This window comes from Megachile rotundata, chromosome 1 (genome assembly GCF_050947335.1).
Source record: "Megachile rotundata isolate GNS110a chromosome 1, iyMegRotu1, whole genome shotgun sequence".
Lineage (NCBI taxonomy): Eukaryota > Metazoa > Arthropoda > Insecta > Hymenoptera > Megachilidae > Megachile > Megachile rotundata.
Window position 1 is genome coordinate 17,365,483 of NC_134983.1, and position 14,241 is coordinate 17,379,723.

At 38.2% G+C, this 14,241-nt stretch overlaps 1 protein-coding gene and 1 long non-coding RNA gene across 8 annotated transcripts in view; one reads left to right on the forward strand and one right to left on the reverse strand.

Annotated features, from left to right (window-relative positions):
* The window catches only part of CdGAPr (GTPase-activating protein CdGAPr), a 39,173-nt gene that overhangs the window by 16,641 nt on the left and 8,291 nt on the right, over window positions 1-14,241 (reverse strand). The gene's annotated exons all lie outside the window — the stretch shown is intronic.
* Window positions 7,104-9,317, forward strand: LOC143264122 (uncharacterized). The gene is made up of 3 exons (XR_013037640.1): window positions 7,104-8,147; window positions 8,238-8,380; window positions 8,466-9,317. It is a non-coding gene; the product is annotated as an uncharacterized LOC143264122 (long non-coding RNA).

A 14,241-nucleotide genomic window follows, 5' to 3' on the forward strand; every position in this document is an offset into this window, starting at 1 on the left:
GTAAGGATTTGGAATTTGGAGTTTCTGGACTTTGGTGATTCAGGAAAATAAAATAAAATTTAAACACCGAGTAGGATCAGCAAACAGTCCATAATATCCGAAAGCTAATCTATCTATCCGAGACAACACTTGGCATTCTTACTATTTAAATGTCGTTAGCGTATCAAAGTGTGTTTGATTCAATCGGCGAAGCAGATACCCGAGAGCCGCGAAATCGACGAGAGTTATACCCCGAATAAACTTGTTATATAAGTTTTACGAAGGCTTTAAACGAGTTTCGCTGCATCGCGTTTAATACTGGCAGAATATGGAGGCAGTCTGTGAAGGCAATTGAAGGAAGACGGTTCAGATGAATCATCGTGCACGGAGAATTCGAATTAACGAGGGGACTGCATGCACGACATTCGGGTCACCGATTTCCTTCCAATTTCGTGTGCTCCTTTAGTGTACTTTTTATATACTAACGAAGTAACATAAGAGGTGTCTCCATAAAATATATATAAAATGCTTACGAACAATTCTTAAATTTTCATTACACTGAAATTAATTTTGAGGAATTATGAAGTTACAGACTATGATGACCTACATACAGTGTCTCGATTAGGTCTAACATCTGAAATATTTTCGCAACGATGACCTTGAAACGATATTCACTGTGACCTCAAGATAAAGCTTGTCGGTGACCTTGTACTTTGAAACCTAAACTTCCATCAGGAATATTTTTCTGCTTCTGGTAAATGTACAAGTCATGATGCGTAACATAAGGACACGTGTACATACGTCACGCTTATTGTTTTATGTGCAAGTTGGATGTATGTAAAAATTTCGAATTTTTTCATTCGGTGAGTTTTATGTTCTGAAATCATGAAATATTAAAATATTGACGTTCTGAAATTTCGAAAATTTGGAGTCTTGAAATTTTGAAATCTCGATATCTTTGAGATATATCGCAATCTTGAAATCTCGAAATTTCGATATCTCGATATCTTGCAATCTCACAATCTTGAAATCTCGAAATCTCGAAATTTCGATATCGTGCAATCTCACAATCTTGAAATCTCGATATCTCGATATCTTGAAATCTCGATATCTCGATATCTTGAAATCTCGAAATCTTGAAATCTCGAAATTTCGATATCTCGATATCTTGCAATCTCATAATCTTGAAATCTCGAAATCTCGAAATTTCGATATCTTGAAATCTCGATATCTCGACATCTTACAATTTCGAAATCTTGAAATCTCGAAATTTCGATATCTCGATATCTTGCAATCTCATAATCTTGAAATCTCGAAATCTTGAAATCTCACAATCTTGAAATCTCGAAATTTCGATATCTCGATATCTTGCAATCTCACAATCTTGAAATCTCGAAATCTCGAAATCTCGAAATCTCGAAATTTCGATATCTCGATATCTTGCAATCTCACAATCTTGAAATCTCGAAATTTCAATATCTCACAATCTTGAAATCTCGAAACCTTGAAATCTTGAAATCTCGAAACCTTGAAATCTTGAAATCTCGAAATTTCGATATCTCGATATCTTGCAATCTCACAATCTTGAAATCTCGATATCTTGCAATCTCACAATCTCGAAATCTTGCAATCTCGAAATCACAACAAATAATTAATGTAAGTTAAAAATTTATTACTAAACTCGTCCGTCAGTTATTCCAAAGTCCGCGTTATACTGTAAAATATTCTAATATATTCAAGAATTTCATTGATATTATAATGTATTCAAGGATTTCACTATAACGACCTACATCGTGGTCGTTAACATTGTTCAACTGCTACAAATGCAAGAAATTTGTTAACGACCTTGATGATGACCTTGAACATTAAATATATGCGCAATCGATAACTGTAGGTAACAAACATGCGCAACAAAGTTCATACAGGTAAGTACGCTATAATTAAGTGTAATAACTTTACTACGCATGCTTCTTATGTACAAATATATTCACTCCATAAATTTTATACTTGATAGCTTTGATACATAACAAAAATTATTCAACTCGTGGTATTAATATTCTGTGCATAAAAAATGACGTACTTAATATAACATCAACCTCAGAATTTTGTTAAAATAAAAACTGTTCCCAGAATAAGTTACATAAAACTATAATATTCATAAATTTATTTATATAAAAGAGCAGCTGTAATTAAAATTGAAAACCCGCTTTGACCAGTACGGTAAAACTCTCCCTTAATAAAAATTTTCTATTAAAGAAAAAAAATAAAAAAATTTTAATCGTGTAAACTTTAAACGAGTCAAACAAGTTTGTATGTCAAATTTTTGATATATAAATAGGAAAATTGAAGACTGAATGAAAAAGTAACCTGTGATCAGTGTCGAAACGTGTTTCTCCAGCACGGTAAATCGAACGTATGGCTTACACAAAAGCCGAGCAAAAAAAGAATCGGAAGTCAAGGCAGCCTTTCAGTCCACGTACAAGGGACTTCCTCTTTAACTGTCGAGAGAAATGGTAGAGTAGACTTTCAATTATAAGAGCACTATCAATTATCTCGTTTGTCCAACAAGCTTACGTCTCACTGCTCACGAATACCCTGACCTACGAATGCTCAAACGACAGGGCGATGAAATTTAAAAGCAACCTTCCCATTTTACCTTTCTCTTCAATTATTGAACATTCATCGAAAAACTTCTGCCTTCGAAGCGGGATTAATACTCGGATAACGTGGTGGATTACGAGCATTTTCGTATGCAATTAATTCTCGTCGTGAAAAAATTTTGGAATTTTTGTGGCTGAGGTTTTGATGATTTGGAAATGTGGGAAATTGAGGATTTTGGAGTTTGAAGATTTGGGAATTTGAGGATTTCAAAATTTGGAAATTTGGAAAGTTGAGAGTTTAGGGATTTGAGAATTTAGGGACTTGAGAGTTTAGGGATTTGAGAGTTTAGGGATTTGAGAGTTTAGAGATTTGAGAGTTTAGGGATTTGAAAGTTTAAGGATTTGAGAATTTAGGGATTTTAGAGTTTAGGGATTTGAGAGTTTAGGGATTTGAGAGTTTAGGGATTTGAGAATTTAGGGATTTGAGAGTTTAGGGATTTGAGAGTTTAGGGATTCGAGAGTTTAGGGATTTGAGAGTTTAGAAATTTGAGAGTTTAGAGTTTTGAGAGTTTAGAGATTTGAGAGTTTAGAAATTTGAGAGTGTAGGGATTTGAAAGTTTAAGGATTTGAGAGTTTAGGGATTTAAGAGTTTAGGGATTCGAGAGTTTAGGGATTTGAGAGTTTAGAAATTTGAGAGTTTAGGGATTTAGAAATTTAGGAATTCAAGAGTTTAGGGTTTGAAGAATTTACTTAATTAATTAACTCTTTCCTACTCTTCGTCCACCCTCCTACTTTTCTCCAAAACATTCAAACACTGTTATTTATTTTTGAAATTGGACTCTGCTCTCTCGACTTCACCCATAGTTCTATTGAACATTCTACATAATCAAACTTTCCATATCCGTAGCCGGGTCAAAAGAACCTAACAATCGTTTCGTGAAGATCAATAAAGTACAGCGAGGAAAAATTCGTGACCCAAAAACTAACCGAAAAATCTGCGCAACGCAACGGAAGATCGAAATGATGAAAAAAATGAATTACAAACATCCCACGTACATCATAAAGCATTCAAGCAGCGGTATAATCATTTCCTTCATTACAATATTTATCCAAGAACGATGACGAACAACAGAAGGCTAAAACGGATTGAATTATGAGGTCACTGAATTTTTCGAGCACGCGTAACATATATCTTTCATCGTTTTATACATAGCATACTCGATCTACTGGATTTTCAAATGGAACCACAGATAAAAGTGCTCACGAATATATCACCGATTATACCTATAATTCAACGCTTTGTTCATCTCCAGTTGTAGAATATTATCTGTGCTAGTTACGAATATCTCACCCGAATATTTCCACATTTATTCAGATATAATATTTATAATAGTGGCTAAAATAGTTTTGGATTGAAATATATTTAACTTGGTACCAAAATTAGTAACACGATCAGTAAATTTGCGATGTTGCATTCGTGTGATTGTTCTATCAAGTCGTAGATATATTTTTGAAATGTAAGATACAGAAAGTATCGGTTCTATCGGAGACTGAAGAATACAAGTTCGATCCACAAAGGATACGCGAAACGGTCTCGAGTAGATTCGCAGTGCGGAGGAGAATCGACGAAGGAGTGCAACTTGTGTGTTATTTGGGTCATTGTATTTTTTGGCAACGTTGAGGCAAACATCCGAGCCACTCTATACGTATAAACCGGGCACTGTTCTCTCCCCGCTGGATCTGGCAATCGCTCGGAAACGATCGTTCCGCGCTGCCTCCTGCTTTACGCTTCTTTAAACCCGATTTCGCTGCCAATCCGCCTTCGCATTTGCCCGTAAATTTCTATAATTGGAACCTGCACGATAGCCGCGGCTCCGATGTAATCGACGTGGATCCTCCAGTCCGCGAGTTTTCGCTGCGAATACGATTTTATGCGAAATTTATTAACCGGCTCGATGCCACGGTGACTCAAATTGCGTTCAAAGTTGAGAGCTCTCTCGATTTTCAATTACCCTGCGTTGTGATTGAAAATGGACGCTTTGACTTCTCGAAACTGACGCACCTGGTGCGTCCTGTATACAATCAATCACGTCTTACATCATCCATCGAACCAAATCAGTGACGCACCAGGTGTATAATTCTGTCTACTGAAATCAATGACGCACTATATGTGACCTATGTTTACCACAATTCGACTACATGTGTTATGCACTCGATGTTGAAGATCGAGTTTGCGTCTTCTCTGCTGAACGACGACGCATCAGATGTGTCATATACACAGCACGTAGATGTGTGATGATACGCATCATGTGCGTCGCAGACTAAAATTTATTGATCTGAATATCGCGTATGCGTGTCAACATATGACGCACCTGATGCGTCGTCAAGTGTACTCGATAATGATGACGCACAGTGTGCGCCCACTGCTATATAGCCGACACACCGTGTGCGTCATATGCTGTATATACAACCGATACTCGTCTTGACTTACCTGATAAGACCGACGACACACCTGATGCGTCATACGGTATGTTCTGTGGAACTACGCATAATATGCGTCCTATACACCGATACATCATACCATATATTTTGTTTATTTCTTTATTAAGTTTAACAGAAGAAAAATGAATTTTTAACACCATCAGTATGTAATTAATATTTCATCTGTTCTTGTAAATGCATTCTTCTTAAACCTTGCACGAAATGAATTCTTAAATCTTGCATTCAGATTTTGAATATAATAGTCTTGTTCGATGATAAGGGAGTTAGCAGGCACATAAAGCGGAAGATTCGAAAATATTTCTCGCACGGAAAATCCGTTGGCAGGGATTGGATCGATGCACGGTTAAATTCTTACGAGGTCACCGATTCTTCCTTCTGACACACGGTCCGCGGGAAAATTCGCAAACGGCCACAGATAGGATCGCGCCATTGATCGGCGATTTCAATCGGTGCAAGCCATGCGAACCGAAGCGTTAACTTGATCCCGGCTGAAAATCTATTGAAGGTTTCCTAGGTTTTCAAGGGTGGCAAGATTGGAAAGCGAGAAGTGACGAGGCAGCGGATCAATCGATCAGATACAATGGAAAACTAAAAATCGAACGTTCAACAAGAAAATAGAACAAACGCAAGCTATTCAAACAGCATACAATAAATGATCGATACTTTGGAAATACAAATGCTACGAAAAGATTGCGTTACAGGGGTCGAAGATTACAAACCACAGGAAGAGTTAATGCAGTAAAGTCAACGAGTAGCTGATCCTTTTTTAAGATAATTTGCCGCTTTCAAGTAGATCGGCGTTTCTCCAAAATACACTGATAATTTCGATTGCTATGAACACTTTTAATTATGCTGAGCAGTTACCAATATAAATGTAATCCGATGCAAATAAACTTAAACCTAAAGTCGAATCTTAACCTAATGTGAGTACCTGATCTAACCTGACTTCGATCGTAACCTTCGACGTAACCCTAACGTAACTTAATTTAAACTTAACTCGACATGAATAGATTTAACTTGATGTACTGTGAATAAGAGTAACCTCAATCTAATTTCAAATTGATCCAAACTTAATTTAATGTAACGTAATAAAATATTTCTCGTCGTAGCTAAATATATCATAGTCGATTCAATGAATTTCTGCATTCGCTGCATTTCTTTTTCGCACTTGAGCGATGCTCGGCACGCCTTAAGTATTCATAGCAATAAAAATGATTTACTTGCAGGGATGGAACCATTTTATGCGCAATTACCAGTAGATTCGTAAATAGGTCATGCGGGAATGAGTAAAGAACTTGAACAGCAAGCTGATAACTCGATCATCTAGGAATCGGGTCGAGCGAAATGGGGTAGAAACCGTAACAAGGACGAGCTGGTAGGACGAGTCCATTAGATACGGCCGCATCTATACGTAACGAAACGACAAAATCAAAAGAAAATGTAAAAGGATAGAAGGTATAAACGATCGTACCAAAGCGTCGTCGTAGTATTTCGAATTGTAAAGAAGCAAGACACATTTCTCCCAAGATACGATGGATTCATGAATGAAGGTTTGAAACGAGAAAGAAAGGGAAACGTAAACGAGCCAATGAAAGGTTGCAACACTACCTGAACGCTCCCCAAGAAAATTTCGATAAACCGATACGAGATCCGTAAACACATCGGAAATCCTGTTGATCTACCGGTCGATTATCCATGAGAGAGCACACACGAAGACGAGAAGGGTTGTCCTTGTTTCAAGGAATCGCGCACTAGTCCGTCAGGATCTGAGAATTGGTCGAACGGAACACGAGAATCGTCGACGAAGGACACGAGAGGTCGGTGGACGAGGAAGAAGTATCGTCGAAGGCGAACAACTACCTCGAGACGGCTGGAACAGCTGGCACAGCTGCTGAGAACGCGACGCATAGCGTCGCGAGACAGGACGAGCGTGAACGACGCGACGTCGAGACGTGAGCGTGAGATACCGAGCCGAGGACGTCGAGTCGACGCGACCGCGACGCGGCGGCTCGACGTGCCGAAGGACTTCGTTCGTCGATGACGCTTCGCACCGCCGACGAGGAACGAGGATGGCGAACAGGGTGCTCCGACGAAACGCCTCGATTCCATCCATGTTCGCGTTCGAATCCACTCTCGTTGGCGTCGAGTCGGGGGAAAACTGGGTCACGGAGTCACCATCCAGCTTCCGTTCCGCTCCGCTCTGCTCCACTCCGCTTCGGGATGCCCACGACGACGCGCCGCGTCGACTCGACCGCGCCACCACCCTTTGCCATCGCGACACGGACAATTTACCGTTACCCTTGGGACTTCAACCCTTTCACTCGTCACAAGATGGACACGTCCCTTGATACGAACGTCCCCTCCGAATGTGTCTATTCCTCGCTATGTCCTGCTATTTCAATTATTCTAGATTCGAGTATCACTTCATCCCAATATATCTAAATCAGGTTATATTTATATAGAACCTCCGATCTCCAGATCCGAGTATCCCAAAATTTGTATATGTAAGTACACTTTCACTGTAATCCTCATACCCCACTGCTCTTAGAGTCAAGTATCTCCAGATCCAAGTATTCCTAAAGCCAATATACGTATGGGCATCCATATATATCTTCAATCTCTAGATCCCAATATTACTGATTTGTGATATCCTTAGTCCCTGATATCCCTACATGCTGATATATCTACGTCCCGATATTACTATATCTTGATATCCCTACGTCTCGCTATCCCCACGTCTCACTATCCCTACGTCCCGATATCTCTACATTTCGAAATCTCTAAATTTCAATATTGCTAGTTTCCGATATTACTATGCTTCCATATCCTTACATTCCAATACCCCTACGCCCCGATATCTCTACCTCCCGATATCCCTACGTCCCGAAATCCCTAGATCCCACAATTTACAACGTCGACACCACTGACTTGTAATTACCCGCCGGATTTCAACCCTCAAGCCCGAATAGAATGAACGCGATTAATTAAAAAGCTATTCTTCTATGATTGATATTTTTGGAACGATTTAACTTTACGCAATGCGGACAGAGTGGAACAGAAGAAGGGGTGAGTATTTTTGAGGGCGCGGTATACGATACTGGGTGTTCCTACAAAAGGTGTGCATTCTACAGTGAAATTCTAACTTTTAATCCTCAGTTAACTTCGGCAGATACAATCGCAAGGAAGGATGGGTTAATTACTTCCAAATGTTAATTGTACAGAGAAACTCATCTGCCGGTACCAAAAAAAGTTATAAGAGCAAAGGAACGAGGCTACATTGTATCGTTAATGGCTGAAAGGTAACTGTCTTCCGCCTTTTTGAGGGGACAGCACAATAAAGCCCGATGGAAATAATAGTTTTCAGCAAAAACTGGGTCGTTCTAGTAACACATCCAATCAAGCAATAATGATGGGCAACCTTGGACGAGAAAGTAGGGCGAAGCCAGCGGCAAACAGGGACTCGGGATACGGAAAATTAGGACTCCGATATATGTCATAAACAGGTGAAACAAAATGACAATTAGAAAGTTTCGTTTAAGTAATCATTTACTTTCGAAACAAAGGCGATCCTGAAAAGCTATTAAGCGACATTCAGATGGATCTTTTTAGTGCAGAGCAAAATTATTCGCAAATTAGCAAACTTTCAGATTTGGAACTTTTTAAGTGTTTGAGGAAATAAGAAATTTAACGATTGAAGGTTTTTGATAATTCGAAAATTTGATAATTTATAATTTGGACATTGAACTGAATTTAAAAATGAAATTATAAATCCAACTATGTAATTGAACCGTTCGGTTCCAAATCTCGGTGCTGGTGTTCTTGCTCGAAAATAGAAATAAATGTTATCTTCTTATTGCGGGTCACGGAAGATAAACCATAATTCTTTCCGCATCGAGATTAAAATTCGAAAAAGCTTTAAGGCAAGTAGTAGCCAGACTGAGATGAAGTTTACCAAGAGCAAGGGGTGTATGGTGCAAGCAAACACCAACTTTGCGCAAAGAGTAATGAAGCTCGCTGGTTGTTAGACGCATGGAAACTTGCTTTGCTTTCAAGGGTCTTGATTGTTTCGTTCAAGAATGACGATAACCTAGACCGCCCTTGCTTGACTAGTTTCTCGTAAAAAAATCATTTTTCGACACAAATAAAATTCTATCGACAAGAATTACTATCGTTTACGCTAAATGAATAAAATATCTGGTGACTGTGACAATCCATATCACTTTTTTTGTTTATTCAACATTACGAATAAAATATTATATATTTATTATTCACTGTAGTAAACAATAAATAAATAAATAAACAAAGACAAGTTAAACAAATAACAGAAGGAATGCGAATATGAAAATAAAAAGATATTCGGAAAAGATTTTCACGCCATTGTAGATATATTTATTCCATTAAAGTTAAAAAGAAGTGGAAGAAAACACATTTCATCTGGTCTTGTTGGAGGATTGAAATGCAGACAAAAGGGGTGGCCTTTGAATTCTTCCGGTCAAAGAAAGGCTAGTCCTTGTACAGGATTATTGATTCGAAAGCACGTCGACGAAAAAAAAAGGAAGAAGAGAAGGGAAACGGGAATCGTCGTCATACAATTTTTCCAAGGCGTCGTCGTTCTGACGAAGATGGGCGCGGTTGGAGTACATTTTCTACGCAGCTTTTCGCAGATTGAATCCCAACACTTGGATCGTGACTCATCCGTCTGGATAGGGTTTCTTATGGCGTAGCAAAAGTGCCCTTCACACACAACTTATACGTCACATCGCATGATACCTCTAACTGCAGTCTTTTTTATCTCCTGCAATACCGTTTTAAATAACACTAATAAAATACTTTTAATATACATTCACTAATCGAAATTTTTCGAACGTACAGATCTTTAAACTGGACAATTTTCAGAACTTTTTAAAATTCACAAATTCATAATATAATATAATATAATACATAATACACATTTACTAATCGAAATTTTTCGAAGGTACAGATCTTTAAACTGGACAATTTTCAGAACTTGTTAAAATTTACAAATTCATAATATAATATAATATAATACATAATACACATTTACTAATCGAAATTTTTCGAAGGTACAGATCTTTAAACTGGACAATTTTCAGAACTTTTTAAAATTTACAAATTCATAATATAATACATAATACACATAATCTATAGCTACTAAAATACAAATCTTTTAGAGCCAGTTTTAAGAAAATCATAAAAATTGCCTACATAAATTAGTCGGTTTAAGAATCTACCAAATGTCGAAGCAACACCACTGTTCAGAAAATTCAAGCCTGAAATAGTTTACTACAGATTCGATTTTATTATCGCGCGAACAAGTATAAATGCTTCCATCTTTTCCTGACACCTCACACGCCACGAATTCCACGTTTTAAACGGCAACATAAATTTTGCAGGAATATTTAAAACAACATTCGAACATCCACTCTCTAGAAGTAGCATTTTTTTGCAGCAACAGTATCTGGGGAAGAAGCTTCTCTCCGCTCACCGTATCCGTCTGCTCAACCGAGAAAAGTTCTATTTCTGGTGCGAACATAAAATTTCGCACACCATTATTTACGTCTGCTCTTTTCTTCCGATCGGTGCGGCAAATGATTGGAATATCCTGTCAAGCGTAAAAACCCATCACGTGATAGTTTGCTCGTCGATACCTAACAGTCGGTCGCAGGCTTGTCGGAGCAAATTTTTCTCAAATTGCGCAGCTGCGAAAATCTCGACTTGGAAATATTCTTAAAATAGCGATTTGGGAATTTCGGGGTTGAGAAGGTAGAAAAATTTGTAATTTGAAAATTTGAAGTTTGAAAATTTGAGATTTCACAATTTAGAAACATAAGATGAGAATTTAGCAATTTAGAATTTCAGAAATTTGGAAATCGGAATTTGAAAATTTTCAAGTAGAAAACATTCGAATTTAGAAATGTGAAGATTCGAACGTTTGAAAATGGAGAAATTTTTCAATAAAAGTTAGTGAAATGCTTTGAAATTTCCCAAGTGTGAAATTCTATAGACAGCAAAGTCCCAGGTGTGCAATTCCGATACTGTACCCAATTTCCATCGACCTTGGTCAGTAGAAGTGTCTGGTGTTCTAACAACAATAGATTCTAGTCGTAAAAATGGGGATTCGCTTGGATGAAAAGGATCGTCAATCATTCCATTAATCAACCTGATGGCAAACTGGACCGCTTCGAGAAAGCACTGGCCTTCTTCTTCCTAATGACTCCCGATAGCATTGATCGACTGAGAAAATTATACCAGTTTTTCGCAAATATTTCAGGTTCCGAGCGCGGTTAAAGTTCTGTTATCTCTAACGTTTTTATAATTTTAATTGGCTGCAGACAAAATAAACTTCGTAATAAATACAAAACGGTAGTTCTGAAAGTATTAATTGTTTCCTGTCTTCTTCCTTCCACTTCTACAAGAAGAAAAAAAAACTGCAACAAAACTAAATGCAGACGTAAAAACGTGCGTTCTGTGGATAAAAGAGAAAACGAACGGATTGCAGCATTTCATCCCCTCCCGACACGAGGCTCGGATGAAGAAACGTAACACGATTTACTGAAACAAGAAACTAGTTCAGTGAATACCGTATTCCTTATTTGACAGCGTACGCAAGTGTACGACGACTCCGGTGAATATCTTAAACCAACAGCGTAATGGATACGCATAATAATGAGAGAAGCCTTAATTAACACGGTCGCGTGCACTTTCGAAGCAACGCGTGAACTTCGTGAACGAACTGCGTGGATCCGTTAAAATAACAAGTATGTAGTTTATGAAGGCAGCAAGAACGAGCGAAACATATGTACTCGACACGTCATGGAAGCTCGCTCGTCAATGAAGAAGAAAAAAAAGGAACATCTGCTAAAGAAAACATGGCTTCGAAGACTATGCGAACGCGTTCCAACTTACTCATCGGACGCTATATGCTTTGCAAAATTATCACCTCCTCTTTCAACTCTTATTTATTTTTAAAATATTCTGCACGTCGTACAATTTTATAGTTATGCAACAATTGTTATGTAACAAGTATACTGCAGCAATAATATAACGAATTTACGTTAATCCAGAGTATGACGATAGCTTACAAATGATAATTTAACGCAACGATATCAGTCGTGACGGATCTCCAGCGATATAACGCGAGGAAACACTGCCCGGCGATATAACGCGAGGAGACACTATCCAACAATGTAACATACAAAGATATTACACATGGTGACGTAACACGTAAAAATCATTCGCACGGCGATATAGCGCGAGAAAATGTATACGAGGGGGAATACTGAACGCGTCGACACCGTTAATTGCAGTATAATGCGTGGTGTAATTGCGCGCATGATACGTCACGTAAAAATACTACCTGCTGCGATATATTTAGTCTCTAAGTGCATCGATTATTTTTATGAAAAAAGAAAGCTGATCGCATTTGTATGCGTTGTGAATAAGAGAAATCTATTCGCATTAATTTATCGCAATTGAAAGGACTTTCTTGATCAGAAAATCAGCCGATTAAGAGATAAAAGGCGTTGACCCGAGATTGATCCCTCCTCGTAACCTTGAAGACGCCAACGAAACTGAAGAATTTATTAGAAATTTTATATAGGAGCAGTTTTCAATATTTTCTAGCAGATGGTCTCGAAAGGTTCCCCCGCTGTTTGGTATTTCTAGGGTTAACTCATCGGCCAGGAAAATAGAAGGCTTCCGTCAAATGGATGGGTGTTCCAGGAGATGATGTTGGTACGCACACGATAGGTATACATGTAGAAACGGTAGCTAGCAAAGCCTATCGATTTGCTCTCACGCCAACGAGATGGACGAACGAGACCAGAGCGAAATAGAAGCAACTTCCGCATTCTCTCGCGAATACGAGCGCAACTTTGCTGAACTGGTCCGAAAAGCTAACGCAAAGACCAACCGTCTTGTGTGTCTGTTATCAACGGAAAAGAGAACCGAAAGTACCGGAGGAGAAAAGAAAAAGCTGGAGATCCATTGTCCTCGTTGAATAACCGCTTTTATTTGCTTGGTTGGCATCGGAATGCTTGGCTTTATTACAGCTTGCGTTCTTGTTCTCGTTCTTGGACCATGAAAAAGCGACGCAATATTTTGCGTCGACGATGAAACATATTAACTGTTAAAATTATACGCAGACCGCCTCAAACTTTTAATAGCTGGTTCAGTTAAACTGCATAGCATTGTTCGAATTGCAGTGGAACTTAAAAGGGATGACTTTTATTGAAACATCGTAAAGCGTTAATTCCAATTGAAGATAATCGATATTATCGAGTAAATGTTTATCGTAATAATTTCAACAGCGAAATATGGAGCCTCCCATTTTCCCTAGAGAATGGCGCTCGTTAATGTACGACATTAATTTTATTGAATGAAAAGACCGGATATCGAGAAACGCGTGAAAATCGCGTCTCTTTAAAAAGAGAAAGTAAACGGAATCGGAGAAAGCTGAACGAAGGAGCGATTTAAAAAGATTAACATTAAATCCGCGAGGAAAGAGGCAACTGGACATTGCGACGCAATTTCTGACCTATACCAAGCAAGGGTCGTGTGAGCAATTAACAGAAAGCCGGCTGATATCATCGAGATGTAAAACGAGAATGAAAGGAAGATCAAGGTAAATTAAGGTTGTAGCGATGTCGTGTCTCGACACGTTGCACGAAACCTTTCACACCTTCGCGTGCAAGGTAACACCGTCGAATAAAATCGTACATCGAGGGTCGTATAAAAGAAACGAACAAGAAAACCATACGAAATGTACCCCTCAGATTTTAACGAGGTTTTACATGATAACAGATGATGTTGTGAGTCTCTCCATATATGGTTTCCGTAGGGTCAACAACGAGGGACATGACAAAATCAATTTACGAATTTAAAAATGTGAAAGGACGTTTGAAAGTCTGAAGGAATTTCGCCTGATTCGATTTATAAATTATAAAAAATAAATACAAGAAAAATACGTTTGATTGCCTAACATAATAAAAAGTTTAGATTAATATCAGTATGAAATACGTAGAAAAATGTTTCGTTACGGTTTTCCCCTGGTATACCTGCGATTGTTACCCAACCGTAACCCATTTTTCCAGGAAACATGCAAAATCATTACGCCCGCTTTTACTAAGTTTCACTGCTT